The sequence below is a fragment of the Amblyomma maculatum genome, chromosome 6, assembly GCF_055883805.1.
Source record: "Amblyomma maculatum isolate TAMU_Amacu chromosome 6, ASM5588380v1, whole genome shotgun sequence".
NCBI lineage: Eukaryota > Metazoa > Arthropoda > Arachnida > Ixodida > Ixodidae > Amblyomma > Amblyomma maculatum.
Window position 1 is genome coordinate 133,147,423 of NC_139349.1, and position 27,167 is coordinate 133,174,589.

Below are 27,167 nucleotides of genomic sequence, written 5' to 3' on the forward strand. Positions count from 1 at the left end.
CGAACGGCGAATAGATTGGAGGTAATGGCGGTCCTGACCCACTGAAGAAAAAAAAAATAACAAAGTCTGACTCTGATGCCTCTGCATGCTTTGTTCGGATAAAGCCGCCGAGTTGTGGTGTCTAGAGGAAAGCCCGGGTGCTTTTCCTTTATTTATTTATTTATTTATTTATTTATTTTTTTTAGAGAAAGACTTCTTTGATGCCACATGAAACGCTGCTTTTCTTCGGGGCGTAACAGTGCAAAACGTCACTGAAGTCGGTTTGAATTGCATTCACTAAACAACGCGGCACGTTGCTCACGTGGTTAGGGTACACCATATCTGAGACCAGAAGCACTGCGGAAGTACACGGAACTCGTGCCTCCAGCTCCATCCAGATGTATAGCTGCAGAGGCCATGTTCGAGCCCGGGTCCCCCGTCTCACTAGTCGAACGCCCCAACCGCTGCAAGTCCAACTTAAATGTACACACCTTTTAAGACAACTCTGGGGCATGGCAAGATACTAGGCAATTTTAGAGTAGGGGTCGTAAAATATATCATCATCATCAAAATGTTTTATTTTCACCGACCGATCTGTGACGTAAGCACAATGCGGTGGCGCTATTGTCGCCAGGCTGGGCCGACTGGGGGTTAAAAGTAGGGTTAGCGCCCATAGGAATACATGGAACCGAAAGATATCAAAGCAGTTTACTCATTTCACAGGGTACATATATGTAATGTCGTAATTTAGCACAGAGCAACCATGAACCTCGTAGAACAGATCGTGAAAGTATGAAATCTCATTACCGAGGCAAAGTATTTTTAAACATCGCGAAATGTATGGGTGTGCGAGTTTGGAGGGCGACCCATAACCGTTGAATGCCACCATTGAGTTGTCTACACTCGAATTAGGTTGGACCAGAGCTAGTAGGGCTCGAATTTTGATCAAATCAAATTTAGAGGACCAATTTTGGGGGTGTGGGAAAGCGTTTCCAGCACACCTGTCTTACACATACTTTCGTCGGACACCTTTCTCTCTCTCTTTTTTGCACTATGAGTCTATTAATGCTTACGCATCAATAAAATAACTGGCTCACGAGATAAAAAATAAACAAAAATTATGTAAAAAATTAAATTATGAAAAGTTTTTCTATAGGAACTATGAATAAAGACAAGAGAAAGCAACAAAGGAAGGTACACATGTCATCATCATCATCAGCCTGATTATACCCACTGCAGGGCGAAGGCCTCTCCCATATTTCTCCACTTAACCACATGTAGGCTTGCTTTATTAAGCAAGTCACAGAACGAACTGTGCAAGCACGGAACTCTTGCCGTAAACAAAGGTCCGGTTAAGAGAGCAATAAAAAGCGACCGTAGACGATATGCGGAACATGCCTCCAATCACGTAGTTAACTTTGCTTAGTCTGCATGATTTCAGCGATTGAAGCGACAAAAGCCATGAGAACAATGTATTTTTTTTTCTTGCTGACTGTGCATTGTTCCTGTCTGACGGTTGCTTGTCACGGTTACAAACTTAGTCATCTTTGCATACGTTGTGGCGCGAAAGGTCCTTGATCAGGGGCTGAATTACGCAGAGATGGCATTACATCACAAAAATTGTCACAAATGCGTCAATTTAGCGCCGCCCCGATTGTTAGATATGTCCTTCGACCAGAATGTAACAATCGGATCGGAGCGGGACTAATTTATCGGCTTGTTGCAGATGTGTGATCTGATCATTGTGTAATACGGTCAGAGGAGGAGCTGCGCTGGTTTATGAAGCTTGACGAAGTGGTACACTCCGCAGATCAGCGTCTGTCTGAAACAGTGGAGCAATGACTGAAACTATATACAACTGCACTGTTTAATTAAATTGCCCTGTTGATTCGCCGCAGTCTGTAAATTCTCTCTTGTAGCTGATTGTAACTCGTACTTAAGGGCTAGCAGGCTATGACGTGCATTCTTGGGCAAAAGTTTGCAGTGTGTAGATTGGCCTAAACCATTTTATTTATTCGTGGCTATTTCTCTTAAAGGTGTGACGTTCATGCATTCTCGTGCTTAGTAATGTAATGCGAATCCGGCGTATGCATACATTCTTTTTGTTAAAAACTCCATCAGATACGAAGTGGCCAATAAAAATGGTTGAACTTAAACTGAAAACCGCGGCGAGCTATGGAAGTTAAAACTCTATTCACGAATCAATGTCATATATCGATGAAAGGAATCCTCACCACGTGCCTTAACGTAAAACGAAACATTCCGAGAGATTCGAATCCTTTCTTCGCTTTTTCAGCGAGACCATGCGCAGTGATAGTTTCGCCAAGCATGCATCAGACATCAAATTAACGTAGCCGCACAGTTACAGAAGAACTTAACGTGGCAGCAGCGACATTTCATTCTTGGACAGGAAACTCGACTCTGCTTTCTGCCGGCTCTTATTTCTCATTTTCATCTCATTTTTCCTCTTTACGACCTATGCATGTTCTCATTTGGCTTTCACATCTCGGGGGGACGAACGGCACTTTCCGCAGTCGTCCACATATGCTGTGCGCAGCACTACATGGGAAGAAGAGGAAACTCAAGAGCAGTCCAGTTTGGGAACTCAGGAAGGGACACACATTGTCTTATCATGAGAGCGCAGCAGTCCCTTTTCCTTTGCTGCGAGGCAGGCAGAGCGGCACGACTGCAAACGGAAGCCAAAAGCGAGAGAGCTCCTCGCTCAGCTGTCCCGATAACAACGCAGCGCGAGAGTCTTGGCGTGCCTGCCAAAACGGCGGTGCCACGCCTGCGCCTCTGCGCCGTTCCCGCTGGTTTCGAAGAGTCACGTCACGTGATGCTGACGTCACGCTGGCTGAAACGACGGCGGCGGCGTTCGTTGGAAATCACGTGGTGTCGTGACGTTGAGGACGCTGGCATCCTTCCTCCTCCCTTCTTCCTCTCCTCCTCTCCGTCCTCGTCTCCTGTGGTGTGCGGCAGTTCGAGAGCGCTCTGGGTGCTCTGGTGGTGGGAGCGCCGTCGTTCGTTCCATTGCTGCTTCTGCGTGCTGGCGACGTCGAAGCGGCCGTGACTGATTCAGTGCCCGTGGAGGAACGATTGGACGACGCGCTCAGCCTGCTGGCAACCACAGTGCAGAAGATACGTCGTTTGCCCCGCGAGAAACTTGGTGGCGGCATTGCTTGGTCGCATCGTGTTGTACCCACCTCGCGCACGGAGGATTATTTGTGACCAGCTAGCGGCGCCAGCCGCTCAGGGTACGCCGTGAAGAAGTGGACCACGCCAGAAGCAGGATGTCGGGAATCAGCGACTGGCTCGGCAGCCGAATCCGGGTAGGTCGTTTTGTTGTTGCGTCCGCATTGCTTCTGCGCTGGGCGACTTCCGAGGAATGGCAAACACCGACGACAACAACGAGTTTGTTGAACGTGGCGACCACGACCTCTCATTCCGCGTCATGCTGTTCGGCTGGTGGCGCGCTCCGCGATGGACGGGGTTGTGTTGTCCCCGCATCTCATCTACAGCGCTTTGCCCTCGTGTTAAGTTTGCTTATGAAGGGGCTGGCGCTTGTCAATTGATGACCACGTCGTGTCGTGATGTGGAATGCGCTCACGTGCTGTAAGTTGTGCTACTCAGTTCCCTCTCGCCAAACAGTCGTTAGGCGTTGAAAGCGCTTGACCAGTGACCAAATCTCATTCTGCGTATCTTTTGGCGCTCCTGATTCCAGAGGGAACTTGCCGCCTGTCGAGCAGGGCTCTCGGAAAAGCTCCGGCAATAAAGTCTTGTTTGAAGTAAGCGGGACACTTGACATACTAGTCAATTCCTCCAACACAAGGACCCTCTAAATGTTGCTTGAAATTCGTGTCAATTTTATGATGTTAAAGAAATAATTAGCACTAACACTTGGACGAAGGTAACACATACGGCAATTGGCAAGTGCTTGTCAATTGTTGTGTGTGTTTTCTTCTATATTCGTCCAAGTGTTAGCGCTAATTTCCTTAATATGCGGAAACAACAAGCCCGACAACACACTCCTGAACTTTATGATGTTATTCCTTCGGAGTAGGTGTTCCATTCTTTAACTCCATTCCATCATTTAACTCGTGATGCGAGAGTCCATTTCGATGTGTCGCGCTAAACTTTTCGGCTACGTTGACAAAGCACCAGTTATGATACTGAAATAAAAAAACAAAACAAATACACGACGTTCCGGCTTCGAAATAACCATGTGTCGTTGCCAGGAATAGTTGGCGAGAGCCCACATGAATTAGTTTGGAGCAGCCAGCGGGGAACTGACATCGAACGTTTCTGCGGAAAAATAACAGCAGCGATCGTTTACGCTTCCGTCATTTCGGCGACGCAAGTGGCACCTGCGGGCACATTACGATAGACGTGCGGGTGTGTCGTTTGATATTCCCCTCAGCACGCAACCTGTGTCAACGCACGCGACTCCGGAGAAGTCGCGTTGCGTACTTCGTTTGTATCCAGAACACCTGCAGATACGCGTTGTTTTTACGTGGAAGTGGCACCACTGTCTTTACTTGTGACGAAATGCCGTAATATTTTGTGTGTCTGAAGAAAGTTTTCTGGCTTTGGCCCTCCGTTGTGAGTTTTCCGAGACTTTCCGTTCATGAGAGCCGACTCGGTTTGCCGGCCGACTTGGTTTGCCGGCCCTTAGCAGCAGGTTTTCTATGTGACGAGGAAAGCGGCCTCGCCTCTACAATCCACTGCCAGCTCCGCCATTATAAGCACGGTTGTCGTCATCGTACGCGGTGGCCAATTTCTTCGGTAGAGCCTTGGCAGGATGCATGTGTGTAGTCAAGTCTTCACTATACGTTACCCGACATTTTTCTGCGGCGCTGCTGAAACGTTTCATCATTAAGCCGTAGCGAAATGTAGTACACAAGACTATGCCAATCCATTACTTCACTTCTCTCTCTTGGTGGTCCGGAGCGTGCTGGTCGGACAACTGTTCTATCTTTTCTGGGAACGTGTTGACCGACCTTAAAATCCGAGGACAGATAGAGAAGGGAGCGGCGGCCTCTAAGCGAAGAACCAATATGCAAATCTGCGCAGATCCTTATCTTGTTTTGCCGAAGCATTCCTTCGACCAGTGCCCTGCCCACAGATCCGACTCTGTCGCAGTTGTGCGATTTGGGCTCGCTGTGAAACTGAACCACTGGTGCACGTTTTGGTTCGGGCGAAGAAAGTTGTGATTTTAGCAAATCAGCATTAATCGTTTCGGATTTCTCAACTACTCGGTGCCTAAAGTAGAAAGGACTTGCGTGCTTTGGCAGCTCGGTATGGATTCATGATATAATGCAGGGCTGCGCTTATAGTGCATCCGTACTTAGTTTGTCGCATTGAGTTAGCTCTTCGCAAATACTGTGAGGTTTACGTTTCTCAAAACTCGACACGTGTTGCCCGTTCTTGTCGAGAGACGCGCGCTTCACGTCATTTAGTTTCGTTTTTATTCTTAGGAATGGTGTCCTCCAACCACTTCGGAGATAAATTCTGTTGTGGAAATAACCGCCCGTGGGGGGGGGGGGGGGGGGGGGGGGGGGGGGGATCTAAGACCCCTTCCCAGCGCGATGTTTTTCTGGGAAATCAACGAACAACCAAATCTCTTCAACGAAAGAAACTTCGGGCATTCACTGCGCAATTACGACCACCCCTCTAAGCCTCGCCCAAAAATTACCCGCTGGAACTAACCAAAGGCAAGCTCGAAGGTTCAGCACACGAGTCTCGATGATGTGCACGGAACAATAATCCACGTTAAACGGCAGTAGCGGGTACGCCATTAGTCGCTCAGCATTTCACCGAGATCGCTAGATTCCCGCACAAAATTTCCCGGTAATCCCTGGCGCCGTCCGGCTTATGCCATGGGCTGACGTTTCACTGCATTCGGGCATTCGGGGACTTCGTCGAAGCGGCGGCGCCGGCAGCTATGAACAAGCGAGCGTGCCGCGGCCGCCGCTCATAACTGCGGCGGCAGAACCGGTTTCAAAGTTTTCTTTTCCCGCTTTGGTTTCTAAGCGCGCGCACCGAGGGACGCGGCGGTGCATATCGCCACCGCTTTTTTTGGCCAAGCCCGCAAAAGAGCAGGCAGTAGGCACTGTGCGCGAGACGAAGTAGCGCCGCGTCGGGCACCGTTACAAAATTCTTCAGCTCATTCAGGTGAAGTGTCCAGGAATTACATTCACGTGGCCTTTTTCAAAAGCACCGAATCATTCGCAGCGATAATGGTGATGCGCGGCTGCCCCTTTTATACTTGATGTAATTGGGTTTGTAACCGTCTACCCCCCCCCCCCCCCCCCCCCCCCCCCGCCGTAAGAAGAGGGAGAGGAGGCAAAGAATTCCACTAACTGCGTCCATAGCCAACCACGCCACTTAACGTCTTATATTTTTTCGGAATGACCACAGTTACTACCCAGCTGATACCGAAGTCGTCACTGATATGCGCACATATATATAGCAGCAAAGCTTGATATTTCGAAGGTACGAGCTCAGTTGAAGACTGTCCTCTTCGTGTTATAAAGATACCATTGATAGCTATGCTTGAAAACCGCGATACTCAGATCAACCTGTCTGGTCGGCTATGGTTGCCGATGCCAAGGTCATGGGTTCGATTCCGACCGGGTTGCTGCACTTCAATAGAGAGGGCATGCAAAGACGCCAGGGGTCTGACGTGAGGCTAGCCGAGTCGGCACACTCCATAGCGTCGTTTGCAAACCACAGTTGCTTAGCGCCAATTAATCGTGCGGTATGAGCGCAGTCTAGCGGCCGCTTCCACCTCACTCGTGGCTGGTTGGCTCGGTCACAGTATCGAAGAGAAAAAGGAAATTTGGGGCTAGAAACCTCCTCGCTTGCTTCCTCTCCCTCGAGGCCTTGGATGGCTGGCACGACACGGCGGTTAGCGTTTCCGGAGTAGCCAGGCGTTGCGTATTTTCCGTATTGTGTGTGTGGCAACAGCGACCGTGCCGGTCTGCGAACCCGACAGCAGAGGGTTGCATGGGAGCCTGTTTTTAAAACACTCGAGACGTGGCGGCAACGCGTGACGAACACCGCGTGCGTGTACGTCGCTGCCGTTGGTCGTCTCAACGCTCGAGCGAAATAATGAATTGAAAATAGAACCACTTCGAAAGCCGAGTAAGTTGAGGGGTAGTAACAATGTGTATAAGCCGGGACTCGGATCTATACCTTTACTTGCGGGCTCGATGTATGGGCCCCAGGTATTGAAGTTACAGGTAAAGCGGGACCTCATTAATACGCAAGACGTGGAATGAACCATAACGTAAGTTCGGATAAACCGAAAGGGCGAATTATCCGGTTTTCGCTGCATTCATTTGCTCCGAAATTGAAAGAGGTAGGTCCTTTGATTATCCGTTCGTGGTTTTTCGCTTACCCTCACTGCCGCCTGCTATTTGGCGGAAAACTTGCTGCAGATCGCCGATTGGAATGCGGCTTTAGTGAACGCGCCAAGCGGAGCGCCCAAGAAGCATTACAGGCTTATCTATTGACATAGTAGGATAAGAAAAACAGCAGTTGCTAACTATGGGCAGTGTGGTACGCGCCGCGCCGTGTTTACTACTCCGCTGAATAGTAAACAATCAGTTTTTAATATTTATGACAATACCAAACAATCCAGAGGCATTGTAATTGTTTTCTTTTTTTTTTTTTTTTTGCTCTGGCGGTTAGCTATTTATTTATGCAACCAGAAAAGTTAAACAACGGACTGCTTTCTGTCGCGGAGGAATTACTGCAGGCTTAATTGTGTGTGTAGGTTTGTGCATGTGTAGGCTACTGCAGACGTAAGTTCTATCCGACTAGAGCATGTGAATCTTCACCTGCGGGCTGATATACCCCCCCCCCCCCCCCTCATTTTTTTATTAATGTATCAGTTATGCCTGCAATAAAGGCATCATTTTAAGCAGTAAAACGATTAAATGAAAAAAAAAAAAAAAAGAATCTAAATTCAGACACAAAGCTAGAGAACTGCTTGCCAGGTGCCGTTAAGATGGCAATAATGTACAGTCGTGGAATGTTTTAGCGGGAACACGTGTCCCAGTGCAGGCAGCGCTGCCCAGCGTCCTCTACAAGGGACGTGAAGTGCGGAATTCGCGTAGCTATGACTGTTTTAGACTGGCGGATCCACTGCTTGATCACTGCTACGGGTTCTGTCGGCAACGCGTGGTGGTAACATAACAAAATACACTGAAGGGCTGTCTGGTCACCTTGATTAGTATATGCCAAATAGCGATATCTGACGGCGCTATCGAGCCAACAATGCAGATAGTTTCCCTTTATGGCTAGGGCGTGCCTCGCTGTAAGCGACGGGAACTAGAGGGGGCGCATACACACACACACAAAAAAAGGCACATGGTCTATATCGGCTATTTCTGCATCAGAATCGAAAAAAAAATATAAGTTCGGCATTTAGACGTTACGCTAAAATGTTTGTTGCCGGGCGTGCCTCCGCCGTGGTTCCGTTAGTGCATCTGTTCTTTCTCTTTTTAGCTGTTATCGCCACCGTAGGCAGTGAGCACGGGGGTTACCCAACATTCATGTGACCAAAAAATGAAAGCGAATGCTACCATTCGAGAAAGGTATCAATGCGAAAAATATGGCGCCGCTGCAGTGCAGTACTCTATATTTGTTCGAAGCAAGGCGGACAGGGCGCCGCCATGTTGAGAACGTTAACCACGCAAGTTCCACAAAAGCCGCGACGCAAACTGCGCTGTATTGCGTATAGTACGTACGACTCAGGGTTCGCGATTGCGTTCCGCGCAAATGCGCACTGCCATCCCCGCAAGCTCCTTCCGTACGTAAATCTCTTCCGTACGTAAATCTCTTGCGTACGTAAAGCTCTTGCGGACGCATGGCTGAAACTTCTAATCCGAAATGCCGAAAGTTGGGCTAGTTGGTTAAAGTTCATGACGGAAAATAGCGCGAAAAAATACACGAAGGACGGAAGGAAGACACGGACGGTAGCGCTTGTCCGATAGGTGGTGGTGGTGAAAACTTCTATTGTCCGGAAGAGGTGACACCGGAGTTCCGGTACCGCTCGCAGGCTTACAGGGAGCCCGATGTCACCCTAAGGGTGCAAGGTAGGGGTTAGTAGACGAAACGGTTTGCCGCTTCGGTTGCCAGACGGACAATGTTGGCCTGTGTCTCCGGGTCTTCGCTATGAAGCGCGGTCTCCCATGCTTCTGCGTCTTTGAATAAACTGTAGCCAGATGAATAAAACACTCGTGCGGTGATGATTAGAAGAACAGCTTAGCTGCCACTGTTTATTGTTGAGAACTCCGACTATTCATTGACATTGAAACTTCTTTTCGCGACTGCTAGGTTAAACTTTAAGGTCGTGTTCCGTTTTCTCGCTGCGCTTTACACTGATCGTCACTCGGCTGAAGTCCTGAGCCAGGGGATGCACTTCTGTTTCCACGTTAGGAATTGAGGACCATGCCGTGCGTTTCTTTTCCGCGAAAAGTTTTTATGAAGGCACTTTTTTTTTTTTGTATCGTGCCTTAAAACAGTACCATAGCAATCAATATATCGGCATATCCTGAAGATACATACTTATAGTTTTTCTGCTAGCTAAAGCAAAAGAGGAAAAAGGCCCCTCATTGATTTTCTGTAGCAGTCTTCGCCACCCTGTGCGAGTTGAGGACAAAGTTTCAACTTAAAGATTTGGCTATATGCTTCGAAAGGTGTAGGTCAACCCATCAATGGCGGCATTATAGAATATTCCACAGTTACATGATATTTAAGAAAAAAAAACAAAAACGCGCCCCATTGTTGTTCCATGACACTCTAAACTACAGGATGCGCGCAAAAGTAGAACATAGTTTAAAAGCGAGATTTTGCTACCAATTGGGAGGTTAGAATATTGTCATTAATATATTCATCCAGTATCTTAGTACAGTGTTCCGCAATTGCCTCCCTGTGAAAGTGATGCCTCGGAAAGCTGTACCTTTGATTACTTCGCTGCTTTCTTTTGCTGTGAACGTAAAAGTTCCCAAGAGTACTTTTGATTGTGGACTCAGAGACAGTCGGGCGGCGTAGATGATTAGCGAACCAGGACTAACTGATCACATTGTTGGTCAAAAGCCGCGCACGACATTAGTTCGGTTTAAGTAACAGAGCGCCGGCTTCGTTGCATTCCTTTGCGCCTTTGCGGCCATGACTGTCGCGCGGTACCTGAAGGCTTTAGTCGATTAGAGCTTCTGAAACTCGAGATTACTGCCGCTTGATATGCTTGCGCGCTTCTGTAACGTTCCTCGTACATAGTATTATAGTCAGCTTGCCTGACACTACCGCCTCGTCTGTTTTTTTTTTTTTTTCTTCTTTTTTTTTGTTTTTTTTTTCTCTCCTTTAATGCGATCCCTACTGCGCATGCCTAGTTAGGGCCTTGCAGGTGTATGCCAGGGAGAGCTGGGGGACTTCACTCGACTACAGCGTGTGTTCGACGAGCCAGTGGCGAAAGCTTTCAAGTCTGGGGTTCTGCTTGAGACGTTCCTTGCCTTCTCGCGATACTGCATGCTGCGCATACACTGATAGCTGTTGGCCAGCAGATACGTACGTGCCCTTGCTTATCATGAGACGAGCGTAAAGCACGCTCTTATCTTCGCGGAGATCATGGGCCACAAGTCCAGCCTCTCTACTGCCTCGATCGTGCCAGGGTGACCTTTAGAAGCCGCGGAAAAGTAAAATTGCCGTACTTTTCCTGTGCATTATGAGGGCATGTATTAGCACCACCTTTCATTGGTCCCCAAACTAACAGTAGTCAGACATGCCGGTAGAGTGATAATGACGTAATACAGATTAGGAAGGCGGAAGATTTTTCTGCACTGTTGTTAACATGCCTTTTTTTTTTTTTTTCCATGCATTCTTTCGCTAACAGCACCGAGTTAAACATCGGCACCGAACAGCGAACTGCTCTAGCGAGGATCATTTTTTTCTTTTTAGCTCAATCGTTAATGTTAATTGTGCACACAACGAAGCCGAAGCTTATGTTGTCGGCGTATATCGCTGACGCCCTTCTTCTGTTAGCACGCCTCTTGATGTGCGCTGCTGGTTTATTTTACTGTGGCACTCATTTACGTAACCTGCTCGCTTACGAAAGCGTGCTGTTTTGCCTACGAAAAAAACAGAAAGAAAAGCTGGTTCACACCAGAATAGGGTAGCTTGTTTTTCTGCCACGTGCTTGTGTGAAAGAGCAGTGCAAAAGTGTCAAGCCTTTCAAACTTGCTTGCATGCATCTTTTAAGAACGCGCCTCTGTTCTAAATATATGCCCTCACTTCTGCACCCCCCCGGCTTTTCACTGCTTTGGGCCTTGGCCCGCTCGCCTAGTAGCAGAGTTGTTATTATTACTCCATCCCCCACTGCAGCTGCCCCACTGTGGTTGACGCCTCGACACTTAGGAATAGAAGCAGTCTCGCGCTTGTCGTCCCGCGGTGAAGCTGCATTTCAAAGGCGTCCGTCTCGACAACGAGGAAATTAGAAACGTGAGTCGCGCTCGAGCACAGGCGGACGGTGCAATCTACAAGATGTATAAATTACGCCGATAGAAACGGTGACATAAAATACGCGAGGTCTTTTTAGAACGTACCGATACGCGTAAATACATGTATTTGTTTTCCTGGACCTTTCTGTTGTATACGGATACGGCTACTGATGCATGGTGGTCTCAGTATTGCGGTGTAATGTTTTGCAAGTACGTACGTACTGGAAATAATATTTTTGCACTTGCATAGCGCTGGGTGGTATCGAAACCCACACACCGAGAATTCTGGTCAGAAATAAGCGAATGGTTAAGAGTAATTGAGCTTGGATTCTAATCGGTAACGCCGCGTACAGAGCTACTTTTCCTACGTTCGTGTTGTGTGGCGGAAACGAAAGCGTATGCAGGCGTCGCCATCGAAAATGATCGAGTGCGGGTCGTGCTGTAATTATTTTATTTGAAGACCTGTCTCGTACATTAGGGCGAAATGGGCTCCTCCAGATGGCGGTTATTTTGTCCAGATCTTGACATGTTAACGGCTAGGGCGCACATCGTGACCCCCCCCCCCCCCTCCTCCATGCAGATATTGCCACATCATCATCATCATCTTGCCATCGTCGTTTTATGCGCTTCGGCCTGCAGGGCCTGCTTTCTTTGACACCGGTATCCTCTTTTTAATTCTATATCCAGCTGACTTTTTTTTTTTTGTTGTTCTAGGTAAAGATTCAACACCCTGCATTTTCCGGATATACTAACGTTTTTTTTTGTTTTTTTTTTTCACCAACGAAAAATGTATTTATGGCCGAGAAAATATAATTTAAAAACAGCCCCCAAAGTTGTGACCTAATGGTTACGGCGCTCAACTGCTGATCCCATGGATGCGGGATCGAATCCCGACTGCTGCAGCGGCCGCTTTTCGGAGGTTGCGAAATGCAAGGCGTCCGTGTGCACGTTGAAGAACCCCAGGTGGCCCCCAATTTCCGGAGCCCTCCACTACGGCGTATCTCATAACCTGAGTCGCTTTGAGACGTTAAACCCTACAAGAAGCAAACCGCAACTTAAAAATAATCTTGTATAGACGCTGAGAGGGACTAGTTGCAACAGCTCCTGGTTTCCGCCGTTTTGAAGTGAGTAGGTGCGGCATATCCTCCGGAATCTGCGATTATTCGGTGTCGACGCTCAAGGTTAGCCTGCGAGATCGGCCAGTGGGGACTATATATGGCAAATAATCGCAGTAGCCGCTTGCGCGCGAGCGACGCGAACTAGTTCACTTTTTGTATTTCGTAAATATATAATGTACCCGGATATGTAACAAAGCCAACTTGTATGCCATTTTAAACGACCACCTCCAGGTCCCGCCGTGCATGTGTCTCTTTGCTTTGATATACGCCTGCGTCGGGCGCAATGTTGCTTCGAAAGCAGTGATCTTGTTATAGCTAGAAGTGGGTGACCCTGTACAAAGCTCCTGTCCGTTCTTGCTATCGCTGCCCTCTGTACTTCTCCTCGCTATCCTCTCCCCATCGCTTTTCTTTCCCGCCGGACGCAGGTAGAGTGCTTAAGATGTCAGATTGCAGTTGCCGCGGCCGGCAGCATTCTTTCCCTCCCTTTTTGATTGTTTTCAATAAACCACTACCACCACTACTGTGTCACTGAAGCTCCGTTTTGGGGTGAGATAACTGAGAATTATATTCGTTGTTTCATCCAGGGCGCCTTTTGTTGGCAGACTTTTCGACCTCGTAATCAGTGCGTGCTTACACAAGCTGAGTGCAGGTGGCATAACTGATGCTGGATCTGTAATGATGATGTGAGGTAAAACTTTGAACGGGGTGGATGGGAAATGGGGAAGTGGAGACAAGGTTGGTCGGCTACCTTAGTCGAGGGCTTCGCTGTCTTTCGCTCGAATGCCGCTACGCCCGTTAATTTTGTTGTTGAAACTGAACACATATGCGCGCGGATGTAGCTTATCTTATCCCCGCGTTCTTCAGTTGCGCAGCGCGCTCGCCGCCTTGTTGACGCTGCAGGGCAGGATGTACTTGCATATTACATGCCACGATTGCGCGCACGTCTTTACTGTCCTCTTCTCCCTTATCTGCGGCGCACGCATCCCACAAAAGGTTCCGCCTATTTTTGCGGCGTTATCTATACGACTTCGCGGATTGTGCGCTGTTCTCGCAAGGTACTCTTCTTTGCGCGCAACGTTCCTCAGTGCGATCACACTGCCACGGAATGTAGCTTTTTCTTTTTTTGTAAACGATGGGGTTCCAGGGAAGAGTTCAAAATATTCCTAAAAATAGTGGCTTCGAAACAGCAGAAAAAAAAAAAAAATACTTCCAGGATCAAACTCACGGTCGCGAAGGACTCAGATTGCTTGAGTTACTAGAACTTTTCCTGATTGCACGGCTATCAATTGACTTAATTAACGCGCAGTCGGGTGATTAGTGCCAGTGGGGAGTTCGAGGCTGTAAACAAGACGATGCCACCAGTCTTCTAGAGCCCCAGAACATGGCGAATTCCTGCGTATTCTTGAGTGTATTATTTATTTCATTTTATTCAGAGTGCCCTTAAAGGCTCTCTTTCGAGGAGGGAGGTAAAAATACAACACACTGGTGACGAGCTAACACTGGAACTGAGAATTAACACAAGAAAAACAAATACAATGACGAACACAATGAAGAGATGTGAATCGCTATAAAGAAAAACCACTAAACAATGAATAACCACACTCGCTCCCTCGCATCTTCTTAACAGAGAGGGCAAGAAAGCATTAAAAGAATGCGGTGGCACCACATGGACTACATTCTGTCATGTAACATTGAAAGTGCGAAACAGTTCTTTAAATAAGTTTGGTTGCATCAGGTTCAGTAGCGATATGAGATGGCAAACAGTTCCACTCGTTGGTCGAAGCCCCACCGCGGTGGTGCAGTGGTAAGACGCCCGACTACTGTGCCGGAGTACCCGGGTTCGATCCCAACCGCGGCGGCTGCGTTTCGGTGGAGGCGAACCGAAGAGGCGTCCGTGTGCTGTGCGGTGTCAGCGAACGTTAATGATACCCAGGTGGTCGAAATTACTGCGCAGCCCTCCACTGCGGCTCCTCTTTTCACTTTCACTCCCACATCCCACCCTTTCCTTGCGGCGCGGTTCAGGTGTCCACAGAAACAAGTGTGACAGATACTGCGCCCTTTCCTTCCTGTGAATCAGTTATTATATTATTGATCGCATGTGGTATGAATGACTTGGAATAAAGTGGCGTGCGGCATGTGGCGCGCCTAACTTTGTTAGGATGATCACGGCGTGGGAAAATATTCGCGGATTCCTGAAAAAAAAAAAAAAAAATCTTCATGAAGCTATGGCTGGTGATAAACTTTGTGAAAAAGTGAAATACGGGCGTGTTTGCGGAGGGAAGATATAGTTCAGGCAATTTAGTGTGTGCTTTCAGTGCTGTGACGCTGGTGCGACATGAATAATCGGAATAGGTGAAGCGTACCGCACGGTTTTGGAAAGCTTCAATGTTATTTCTCTGAGGAAAGTTGTCGATTCCTAATTCCAGATGCGTACTCTACTTTAGGACGGATGCGTACTCTACTTTAGGACGGCGACCGCGCTTGTTCTCCGATTGCTGTACGCGCTGCTGCCGCCACCATTCGCAGCCACGTGTATACCCCCCCTCTTCTCTTGCGTGGCGGCGACGGTGTTCTTCGGTTGTCGAAGCGCCGGCTATGCATCAGCAGATCACGATACGATGCGTGCATCCCAAGAGCCACGTTGACTTGACTCGCTAGCGGCGTTAGCGGCATCAGTCAGTCGCTGCTATCTTTTCAGCGCGCAACGTTCCTATGGGTCCATGCGCTGCCTCCTGCGACCTCCCGATAACATAATTGCTCTCTTCCCTCCTCCAATGCCACCCCTGTGCAATCAGAGCGCCGGATCGATGACGGCGGATCTCGATATGTGCACCGCCTGAGCCGAAACGCATAGCCGGCGCCGTTCGCCACTGCCTTGCTCGAATTCTTTGCCTCAATCTATCAAGAGCTGGAACAGCTGATGAGCCGCGCACAAATTTCGCATGAGGAAATAACGTAATCGTCGACAATTTGTTTTTATTTTTGCTTTTGTTGCGAAAGCAATATTACGTCAGGTCTAACCGCTCATCGCTTTGTGCCGTGTCCGTGGTCCCCGAGCTGGCGCTGTGCCTAACAGAAGGAGAACAAGAACAAGAACGCTCGGTCACCCGCAGCTAATGCTTTCGCTCCATATTCGGTTCAGCAGCATTGAACCCTTCTAATTTTTCTTCATTTTCGCCGGCGACATTTCTCCTTCCTTTTAAACTCTCCTTGAACCTTCACGGCATAGTTTGGATGTCACCCTGCGCAAAATTCCTCGAGTCTACTTTGCCTTACTTCATAACTGATCAAAACTAGGCTGATGTTTCGTTGAAAGGGTACGAACAGCAAGAGTACGAAAAGCAAGGGGATGAGCGGTACGAAAAAAGGGTACGAAAAGCAAGGGGATGAGCTGCATGAGAGCGTGCGGGAAGAGTAAAGCATGGTTCGGGAAGATCGAAAAAAAGAACTATCATAGCTCGAAGCGGAAGGCCGGCCGTCTTATTTGGATCCCGGGAGATTTTGTTGCAAAACCTACTTGCTGAAATTCGCATAAAGTCATTGTTAATTTGCTCATTAAATGCTTGCTGTTCTTTGTCGTAGTTTCCTCTGGCGTCTGTCACTACCGTTCACCGCTGTGTGTACCCCCCCCCCCCCCCCCCCCCCCCCCCCCCTTTCTTCCGTGGCGGTGACCGCGCGTGTTCTCCGATTGCTGTGCGCGCTGCTGCCGCCACCGTTCGCCGCTGCGCCATTGTGTGCGGATCGAAAGGCAATGGCGAAAACAGGTGGTGGTTCTGGCACAGTGGGCAAGATGGAAGGAGGCCTTGCCCGTTTCTGGTACATGCCCAGCGAAGCCCAAGCCCGCGCATTCCTCCGGTCCGTCCGAAGGAAAACTGCTGGCCGCGGCACCTGAGCTGCGGCCGGTGGAAATGAAAAGGACAGGTAGAAGACAGGGAAAAAAAAAAAAAAAAAAAGGGAACGATAAAGAGAACAGATGCAGAGCTTTCTTGGCGTGTTACCTACATGGAGCAAATTTTCTTGAAAAGGTACAGAGGTAGACACGGGTGAAGGGAAGCAGGGTGCGCTAGGCCTTCCTGCGGCACGCTACCGACATGGGAAAAAAAAAAAAAAAAAAAAAAAAAAACTGAAAGAGGGGTAGGGAGTTGCTGGCGCAAAGCGTTCGCCGCAGGTGAGATGGAGCCTCGGGAACGGAACTTCGTGAATTGAAAAAAAAAAAAAAAAAAAAATAAAAAGTTACTTTCACTCAACGGTGCGGTGCGTTAGAGGCACCAATTAATCGTCATGCAGAACAGTTTGTAGCTGCCCTTTCCCCCTTCCCGTGGACCTCTGCACATTTTAAGCGTCCCATCGCCTGTCTTTCTTCCTTTCTTTTTCTTTCTTTCTTTCTTTCTTTCTTTCTTTCTTTCTTTCTTTCTTTCTTTCTTTCTTTCTTTCTTTCTTTCTTTCTTTCTTTCTTTCCTTCTTTCTTTCTTTCTTTTTTTCATTCCTGTGTAGGGCAACAACCCGGGCCATTGTTACATCGCGGCTTGTTTTTGCTGCGCCGGCGCTGGTCAGGTGCCTCGCTCGTAGTCGGGGCGTAAGTAAGCTTTGCGAAATGCATACAGAACACGGTGCAGTGCACTTCGGTTGGCAATCCCGGAAAGTCACGAGGGCTGACTAGTACGGTGCACGTGTGCGTGCGTGCGTGCGTGCGTTTGTGTGTGTGTGTATTGTCGTGACGCTGGGGCTACGTCGACCCGGCCTTCACTTGGTAGCGTGCAGAGACTCGGGGTTGAAGTAGGATTGAATCTTCGAAGTTGGTGAAATATGTACAAGCAGGTTTAATGGCACTTTGAGAAACTTATTTACAAGATTATTTACACGAAAAAGAAGGGTACATCAGCAAAATGGCAAGCGTTAAGAGTTCATAGCGAGAAGCGACTGGATGAGCCGTTTACCCAGGGCCCAGAGCGACATTTCGTGCTCTGCAGCGTCCTTAAAAACCCCCTATGTCCAGCCCCTCTCTGAAGATGCTGACCAACCAAATCCAGGGCACGCCCCTCAGGTATCGGCATCCAATCGAACACATCACTGCACTGATGGTCTGAAGCACTGACTGGTCCGGCATTCATTCGTTGGGCGTGATCACTTGTTGGCGGGAAAAGCTTGGGAACGGCGAGGAGAGGAGGTACATTTCTATTCTTCAGCAAAGAAACCACAGGCTGGTTCTGACAAGGGGTTTTACTTCTCAGAAACCCGAGTGCACGTGGCGCCGCATAGGGCTCCCAACATGGTCCCTTTTCGACAATTGCAAATCTTTCCTGCATTCCCGGGAAATCACTTAATGGCCGTATGAGTCATGCTCCTTTCTTGTCCTGCACGTCAGCGGACATGTCACTCTGTCGTCTCCTTTGGATAGGAGGCATTCATCACTGGAGGATAGCACTTCTCGACTGGAAGGGTGAACAAAAGAAAGAAAGCACTTCCTGCTATTTCCCTCAGGGGGACGTTTCTTTGTGTTTTTCCAGACGTTCTCTTGACAGGGTCAATTTGGCATTTGCAGGTTGTCCACAAAGCAAAACATGCTTACAAAACAGGATTCCTGGAAACAGGCTCACTTAGAGCCATTGGACCATCACCACATATTCACAAAACTTATCCATGCCCACAGGCGAACAATAGAGCGCGCAATTGCGGATGCTTGGTCGTAACAGCCTCCTCCCCCGCCAGAAGAGTCTCGGAGGGCAGCAGTCCCAGCTGCTGCATGAAGAGACGACTTAATGGCCTGCACGTGAACGCTTGAAGCTCGCTGTTGCTTGTCGCGTTGTCTTGATTGTTGTAGGCCAAATTGCTCGAGCTGTCTGAAACTCAACCACATGTCCAAGCAAGCACTCGGCTCCCGTCTGAAGAGACCAGGTTAAAAGAAAACTGCCATCGTTGTTCGAGAAAAGCCCACACTCAAGACGTTCAGGACCCACGTATGCCTAGAAAACCAAACGTGCTGCTTTACATAGTCACACATATACAAGCGCACGGAAAAAAAAAAAAAACCTGATTATCAATTTCGATACATGGTGAGGAACATCTCGGACCACTTAGAAAGAGCGGCTAAGCGCGTCCGCATTCCCATTTAACTTCCCCTTTTTGTATCTTATTTCAAAATTGTACTGCTGTAAAATCAAGCTCCACCTAAGAAGGCGACTGTTCTTCGATGTCGCAGTTTGCAGCCAAGCCAGGGGACAATGGTCCGTCTCTACGGTGAATTTGGCCCCTCCAAGATAGCACTGCAATTTTTGAATGGCCCATACAATGCAAGCGCACTCTTTCTCTGACGCGCAATAAGCCCTCTCTCTAGAACTCAGTTTTCTGCTCAGGTAGAGCACGGGGTGCTCATTACCGTCGTCATCTCTCTGGCAGAGAACAGCACCTAACCCTCGATCACTGGCATCACACTGGACCGTGAATTCTCGGGCATAGTCTGGAGCTCACAATACCGGACGACTAATCAGCACAGCCTTCAGGTTTACGAAGGAGGCTTCCTTTTGTTCGTCCCAGACTACATTTGTCGGTTCTGTCCTGCGGAGAGCGTCGGTCAGAGGGCTGGCCAAAGCTGAATAGTTAGGGATGTAGTGATTGTAGTATCCAGTCAGACCTAGGAATGCTCGAATTTCCGTCTTCGTGCTCGGCCGCGGATAGTCTGCTACCGCAGAAATCTTAATCTCGCTGGGTTTCCTGAAACCTTGACCTACATTGTGACCCAAGTAGTCCACGGTCGCCCTTGCCAGGCAACATTTCTCGGCCTTTACGGTTAGTCCAGCTTGACGCAAAAGGCTCAGTACAGCTCTTAGATGTACCCTATGGTCCGCCCATGAGTCGGAAAAAACCGCAATGTCATCTAAATAAGGCACCGCGAATGTTTCACACCCATTTAAAACCCTATCCATGAGTCGGGAAAAACAAAATGGAGCATTTTTGAGCCCGAAACTCATCATTGTTGGCTGGTAGCTGCCCGTCAGAGTGACGAAAGCCGCGTATCTGCTGGCGCGTTCAGTGAGCGGTACTTGCCAGTATCCTCGAGTAAGGTCCAGCGTAGTCACATATGCCGCTCTACTGACCTGTTCTACTCTCTCCTCAATATTCGGAATAGGATACACTTGATCCCTGGTGAGAGAATTTAGCTTTCGGTAGTCTACCACAGGCCTAGGGTCTTTACCTGGAGCTTCTACTAAGATCATAGGCGAAGCATAATCGCTTTCCGAGGGTTTTATTACTCCCAATTCCAGCATGCGAGTTACTTCCCTATCCAGAATTTCTCTTTGCCTTGGAGAAAATCGGTAGCACCTTGATCGCACTGGCACGTCTGAAGTCAGCTCAATATCGTGCTCAGTCAAATCAGTTCTGCCTGGCCTGTCCACGAAGCAGGCCTCAAACTCTGTTATTATCTCGCCCAGATCGGACAGCTGGGATTTCTTTAGTTCTCCTCTCTGCTCTGTCTTTTTGAGAAGCTCCTGAGCGTTGCTTCCTTTTCCGCTGAGGCAAATCAAGTTATCCCCCATCTCCTCGGGAAGGTTTAACGTTAGATTTACCACGGCTTCCCTCTGCACATAAGGCTTCATAAGATTGCAATGATAAATGCGCACTGCTTTACGCCTATCGGGGACTTTCACTGCGTAGTTAGTGTCAGAAAGCTCTGCAACGACTTTAGCAGGTCCTTCCCACTGTACTTCGAGCTTATTCTTGGGATCATTGGCTTGCTCCATAGCTAAGTCCTCTCGGGTTCCACTTAGAAGTCTCGTGAGATTATTAGACACTGGCGGCAAGAGGTTATTCTCAAGAACGCCCTCGTTCCGCGTCTCATCAAGCTCACTTTCAAGTTGACTTATCTGAGATGCCTCGCTCTCAAAGTTTTCTGACCTGCTATCTTCCGCATCTACCACTGTTTTAACTGCCGTTTCCTCCGCTGTGGAATTTTCTGGTATGAGCAATGTAGCTAGTTCTCGCGCCTTTGAACGTGTTAATGCTTGCACAACACTGTCTCCGAAAAGGATGCCCCTCTTTCGCAGTAGCATGTCCGATTTGTTGGAAAACAAATACGGATAGCACTTAGGCAGCTTTTCTGAAACGGCAGCCTCGGTTGTTAACTTGCCGAAAGGGCCCTCGATGACCACGTTCGCGATTGGCAAGCACACACTCTGTTCCTCCACTACCTGGCGGATCCATGCACACTGCCCTGTATAGTCGGAAGGCGACACATACGCCGGATGGACAACATCCATCGTTGCGGCCGAATCGCGCAGTACCTTGCAAGGCTTCCCGTTGACTACTAGGTCATGCAGGTAGGGTTCTAAAAGCTGCATATTTTCATCGCAGTCACTGACATACGAGAAAGCAAACTTTTCTTTCCGGCAGTTCACGGCAATGTGACCCTGCTCATTACACCTAAAGCATGTGAGCGGCTTCCTAGCCCCAAGCTTGTTCTTTGTGTTCTGCGCGTTGGTCACTTCCCCATTTTTCTCACTGCCGTCCTTTCTAGGGCGTTTGCCTGAAGAAGCCTTCCTTTCTTCGTTTGCAAATCTATCAAAGTGCCTTTTCTGACGGTTATTCACACTGAACTTGGGATTGTGGGGCCTATCCACTGCTGGGTTGCTGAATTGTCGGCGCGAAGCATACTCCTCAATACGTTCGGCAGCTTCAGTTGCCGACTTAATGTCGCCTCGGTCCTGTAACCAATTTCTTTCTTTTTCTGGGAGGCAGCTATAAAACTGCTCCAAAAGAATTCGCTCGACTACAGCGTCCCTATCACTGTAGGAATCAGTGCTCTTTAGCCACTCGCCCAAATTTACTCTTAAATTGTACAGGAATTCAGGGTAACTCTCGTCCCTGGACTTGCTAGCTTTCCGAAAACGTTGTCTGAACGCCTCGGCGCTAAGCCTATACTTTTTCAGAAGGCAAGCCTTGACCTTCTCGTAGTTGTCCGCGTCCTCCTTGCTAAGCCGCGCGACAACCTCCGCTGCCTCGCAGGGCAGAACCGTCAGTAATCTCTGAGACCACGTGTCTCGCTGGAAGGACAGTTTTTCGCATGTTCGCTCAAAGTTAACCAGATACAGACCGATATCCCCTGATATCACATATGGCTGCATGTACTTTGACATCTTGAAACCTGCCTCCTTGTTGAGAAGAGGTACCGCTAGCTGGGGACAATTGCCCGACCTCTTGCTCAACTCTAGTTCTAATTTCCGGAGCTCAACTTCTAGCTCCAGCCTTTTTGCTTCTCTCTCAATTTCACGCTTCTTTTCCTCTTTTTCCCTCTCAAGTTCACGCGCCTTTTCCTCTTTTTCCCGCTCTTTCTGCTGTCTGAGCTGCTCCTCCTTTTTTTGGGCGATGAGGTTCCATGCTTCACTGAGCTCCTCATCATCGGTTCCCAAATCAGTGATTGCCTTTATAATCAAAGGTTTTCGTGCCAAACCACTTTTATCAATTCCCAATTCCTCACACAATTGCAACAGTTCCGGTTTCTGCAGCTTTTGTAGGTCCATGATCGCTCCGAGTGTCGGCTACTTCCAAAACAACAGTGCAAACTACCAAACCTAAAGGCGTTTCAACACTTTTTACCAGTTCTAAAATCTAACCCTGTTCTAGAACCTGGTCCACATCAGAAGAAAAGCCAAGCACTCACCCACACATGCGATCGATGTTCCGAGCTGCCCTCTTGTTGGCCGATTGTTGCGCCTGCTTGTTGCTTGAGATGCCACCTCCGATCACCAGATGTTGTAGCTTGTAGATCCAGATCCCACCTCCAGTCATCAGATGTTGTGGCTTGTAGATTCAGATCCCACCGCTGCCACCAGTTGTCGTGACGCTGGGGCTACGTTGACCCGGCCTTCACTTGGTAGCGTGCAGAGACTCGGGGTTGAAGTAGGATTGAATCTTCGAAGTTGGTGAAATATGTACAAGCAGGTTTAATGGCACTTTGAGAAACTTATTTACAAGATTATTTACACGAAAAAGAAGGGTACATCAGCAAAATGACAAGCGTTAAGAGTTCATAGCGAGAAGCGACTGGATGAGCCGTTTACCCAGGGCCCAGAGCGACATTTCGTGCTCTGCAGCGTCCTTAAAAACCCCCTATGTCCAGCCCCTCTCTGAAGATGCTGACCAACCAAATCCAGGGCACGCCCCTCAGGTATCGGCATCCAATCGAACACATCACTGCACTGATGGTCTGAAGCACTGACTGGTCCGGCATTCATTCGTTGGGCGTGATCACTTGTTGGCGGGAAAAGCTTGGGAACGGCGAGGAGAGGAGGTACATTTCTATTCTTCAGCAAAGAAACCACAGGCTGGTTCTGACAAGGGGTTTTACTTCTCAGAAACCCGAGTGCACGTGGCGCCGCATAGGGCTCCCAACATGGTCCCTTTTCGACAATTGCAAATCTTTCCTGCATTCCCGGGAAATCACTTAATGGCCGTATGAGTCATGCTCCTTTCTTGTCCTGCACGTCAGCGGACATGTCACTCTGTCGTCTCCTTTGGATAGGAGGCATTCATCACTGGAGGATAGCACTTCTCGACTGGAAGGGTGAACAAAAGAAAGAAAGCACTTCCTGCTATTTCCCTCAGGGGGACGTTTCTTTGTGTTTTTCCAGACGTTCTCTTGACAGGGTCAATTTGGCATTTGCAGGTTGTCCACAAAGCAAAACATGCTTACAAAACAGGATTCCTGGAAACAGGCTCACTTAGAGCCATTGGACCATCACCACATATTCACAAAACTTATCCATGCCCACAGGCGAACAATAGAGCGCGCAATTGCGGATGCTTGGTCGTAACAGTATGTATGTATGTGTGTGTGTGTGTGTGTGTGTGTGTGTGTGTGTGTGTGTGTGTGTGTGTGTGCGTGTGTGTGTGTGTGTGTGTGTGTGTGTGTGTGTGTGTGTGTGCGTGTGTGTGTGTGTGTGCGCGCGCGCGCGCGCGCGCAAAGAGCGGATGATGTCACGAGGTACATGAGAGGAAGTGATTTGATGGATATTTGTGCAAGATTTATGATATATCTTGCGCATGAAACAGTGGTTCCAGTTTAGCCGCACTTCTAGCCTCTGCAGTTTAGCAACGTAATGGGTTAACCGTGCTTAGTCACGGCCATTCCCGGTCCTGTGCTCGAGACCAGGGGCTGTGCAGGGCCAGGCAAGAGGGCATGCTGTTGGGCAGCTGTGTATAGGAGTTTGCGCTACACCAAGTCCGCACTGCTTCATGATGTCAGCCCATGCTATCAGACACTTGTTGAAAGACATAATGTACGTAGAAAACTGCCGTTCTGCCGTTGGACGTTTCAGCGATAATAATAACAAATAATAAGACGATTTCATTTGAAGGAACCAGAAGCTACGGGATATTTTACTGTTCTATAGTAGAATAAAACGCACCGCTCAAATTCATGAAAAGTTTGTTGTGACATTGTGACAAGAAAAAGCATCACCCAAATGGTATTCAACGGTGTTCACATCATCCTCTCTTACAGGATGCCGTTCTAATCAATCAAGTACAGTCTTTGTCAGCAGCAAGGGGTTTTCTTCTAACCTCGCGACCCGGCTTCTGGAAACACTCGTGATTATTTGCAATACCCATGCTCGAGAAGGGTGGCAACGGCATTTCTCGTCACCTGCGAGAACGTGAACGCTGCAGACGAATAGCGAGCACTATTATAGGGCTTACAAGCAAACCCCTTGGGCTGTATATTCTTGACAAAAGACAAAGCCTTGCGGTAGTACACCAGCCCTTTTCGCTGTAGTCATCCATTGCTGAAAGCCCCGCTTGCGTAGTTAGGTTTCCACCCGTCCGGGCGTTCACGTGAATACGTACATACATAGATGCTGACTGCATTCGTCCAGCGCGCTTAAGTGGCAGGCGTGTGCAAAGAGGGGATCAGATTAAAAGGTTAAACATACAAACAGCGCGAAACACGCAGACGAAAGATTAGAAACAGACACCACAGGGGATCAGAGCTTGAAGGCGGGCAATAGTTGCTACGGTTTCTCAGGATTCATTATAGCACGATTCCAGAAACGAATACCGACAGAAAGGACACAGGACTGGTGCTGGGAAAAAGGGGATCAATCTGCGGTTAGCATTCTGAATTGATATGTTCTGTCACCGCTCCTGTGGTGGCAGTTATGAGCTGTGGGCCAGTAAACGGTCAGCAATTAAAGCACAAATTATGAGTGATAAATTTTATAATCATTGTCGCTCAAAAATATCCGCTGCTGAAGACAAGAAAGATAGCAATGTGCAATGTCGGCACATTCTCGAAAGTTCCCAGCCTCGCGTTCTCTGTACCGAAAACACGTAGTGCATAAGAAGCTTTCTCCTGTGACGTGTCACTACGTGCGCCTTGACGTCATGCGACCCAGAGAAACCCTGCTCGAAGGTTATGGACAAGGCTGTTGCACCCAAGTAATTAAGGCCGCTGTGGCGATGTTTCCAGTGCCGCTATACCGCCTGAATGGGGCGACGCATCAGCGGCTTCTCGTTTTGACTACTCGCTGCGTCTGTTGATGCCCTGTAGCCAGAGAATAATGAGGGCAGCGGGCACAGGTCGAGGGCGTTTCGCCTGCTGGCTAAACAACAAGAGATCGTTCCTTTTTTTATCTCACGATTTCTGCTAGAGCCCATAAAGCGTAGAAGAAAGTGATTTCAACAAGCCGCAGTCTCGTGCCGTTTCACGGTTCCTTAACCTTAGCAAATACAGAACTCCATATCAAGGCGCGACCAGACATATGCGTTCTATTTCTGGAGGTGAACGGCTTATGAGCTCGGCAGGAATCAACTGGGGCGTTGTGAAATTAAGAATCTACCTCCACTGCCTCTACTGCTTTCAGTAGCTTTTCATATTTCATCTGAATGTCACAAGTGGTTCAACGATCAGTGAAGCTTTCTAATTATTTTGATAAACTCTACGAGGGGAGTTACGCAAGCGGTGTTATGAAAGAGCGCTGGTTGCCGTCAAACGCTGCCACCCGGCTTCGCGGAGTCTCTGGTACGCGACGCTCTCCTGCGCAAGTGTTGGTGGGGGCGCTTGCATTGTCTGGATGGTCGGTGGTAAACAACGCACCCCGTTAAATGCCGGAGGGGAAGGGAGAGGGGCGTTGTTTCGGCGCGCGTGGCGGCCGTGCCGAACAGCGCTAGAACAAGGGCGGCCCGCGGCCATCCGGCCGCCCTTGTTGGCGGCGACCTCGATTGGGTCGTGTGCCGCGGACGTCCCAGTTGGCGGGACTTCCCCGCTCGGCCGTTGTCGGCGCACGAGCTGCGGGCTTTTCCTGCCGCGTGCGCGCTGCCCGATCGAGCGAAGCCGACGGCTTCGTGCATGAAAGAAGCCCCCTCCGCGCACGTCCTTACAGAATCCACGCGAGCTGTCGTCGCGTTGCGGCGAGCCTTTGTCACAGCCGGGCAGTTACGGCGACGATGCGCTTGAATGGCTGCGGTGGAAGTCGATCCTCCGAAGTACACAACGCAGCATGCTCGACCGTGGAGTACGTGTACGCTCCGGAATAGGGAAAGCAAAGTGAGCGGCTTCTAGATTCGAGGCCGCGTGCTCTTGCCCATGTCACTTATTTCCACTGGGCTTCGGAGAATGGACTCAAACACAAGATACACGCGCGACTTGCAATTGCGGCTTGTATTGCGCCTCATTGCTCGAAGTTTGTGACATGATGTCAATGTAGTTAGGTTGCTGAGCACGAGCTCGCTTATTCGACTTTGGTTAAGACCGATTCACACAACGGACCGTCGGTCCGCGGTTCCGGCGCCCTACAGTAGATAACTGTGCTCCTGCTGCCGCTCTCACTAAATCGGGGCGCGAGAGAAGCGCCGGAGCACAGTTACCTATTTTAGTGCGCACCATCTTGACTGAGCCGAAGCGCCCTGCCTTTCGCAGTGCTGTAAACGGCTTGTGAGATGCACTACAGTTGATTGTTCGGGATAGGGGTGCAGAGGGGGGAAGTTGCAAGAAGGGATCAGTAACGCCTGAGGTTAAAAAGGAATGCTTTTAGTGTGAAACAACTAGGAAACGGACGAGGACAGAAGACAAGACACGAAAGTCCTCGTCCGTTTCCTACTTGTTTTGCGCTAAAAGCATTCCTTTTCAACAATGAACCAACCCGGCCAGTAGAACGTTTTATTAAAAGCCTGAGGTGCAGCACTGCGATAGGTAATTGCGCTCCTACTCGCCTCTCGCGCCCCGAATGGTTTTGGGCGACAAAGGGAGCACAATTATCTATTATATATGCGCCAGGGAGACCGTAAGGTCACAATTATAGTACGCATGATCCTGAATGGGGCAGGACCCGGCCGACAGCGTGCCTCATATAGTAGGGACGTGTGAACACGTAATACGCGGTCCGCGGATATCCGTCGTGTGAATCGGCCTTCAGGGGAGGCGAAGTTCGAAAACGCCCGCACTCTGAAATTCCCGCGGGCTTTGGAGAACTCCAACTACAATATAGAACTCATTTTTAATGTAATAGCCTTAGGAGCCCCGTTCAACAAAAAACTCGGTGTAGTTGTTAGCAAGAAAATCTATTGGTCGAGAGTTTGT

General features: G+C 48.9%; 1 protein-coding gene across 2 annotated transcripts in view; it reads left to right on the plus strand.

The window, feature by feature from the left end:
- The first annotated feature begins 2,924 nt into the window (after positions 1 to 2,924).
- The window catches only part of LOC146186784 (uncharacterized), a 90,739-nt gene continuing 66,496 nt past the window's right edge, over positions 2,925 to 27,167 (plus strand). For both annotated transcript variants that reach the window (XM_084607405.1, XM_084607406.1), the window contains exon 1: positions 2,925 to 3,308. The gene's annotated coding sequence lies outside the window, so the exon portion shown is untranslated. The remainder of the gene's footprint in view (positions 3,309 to 27,167) is intronic.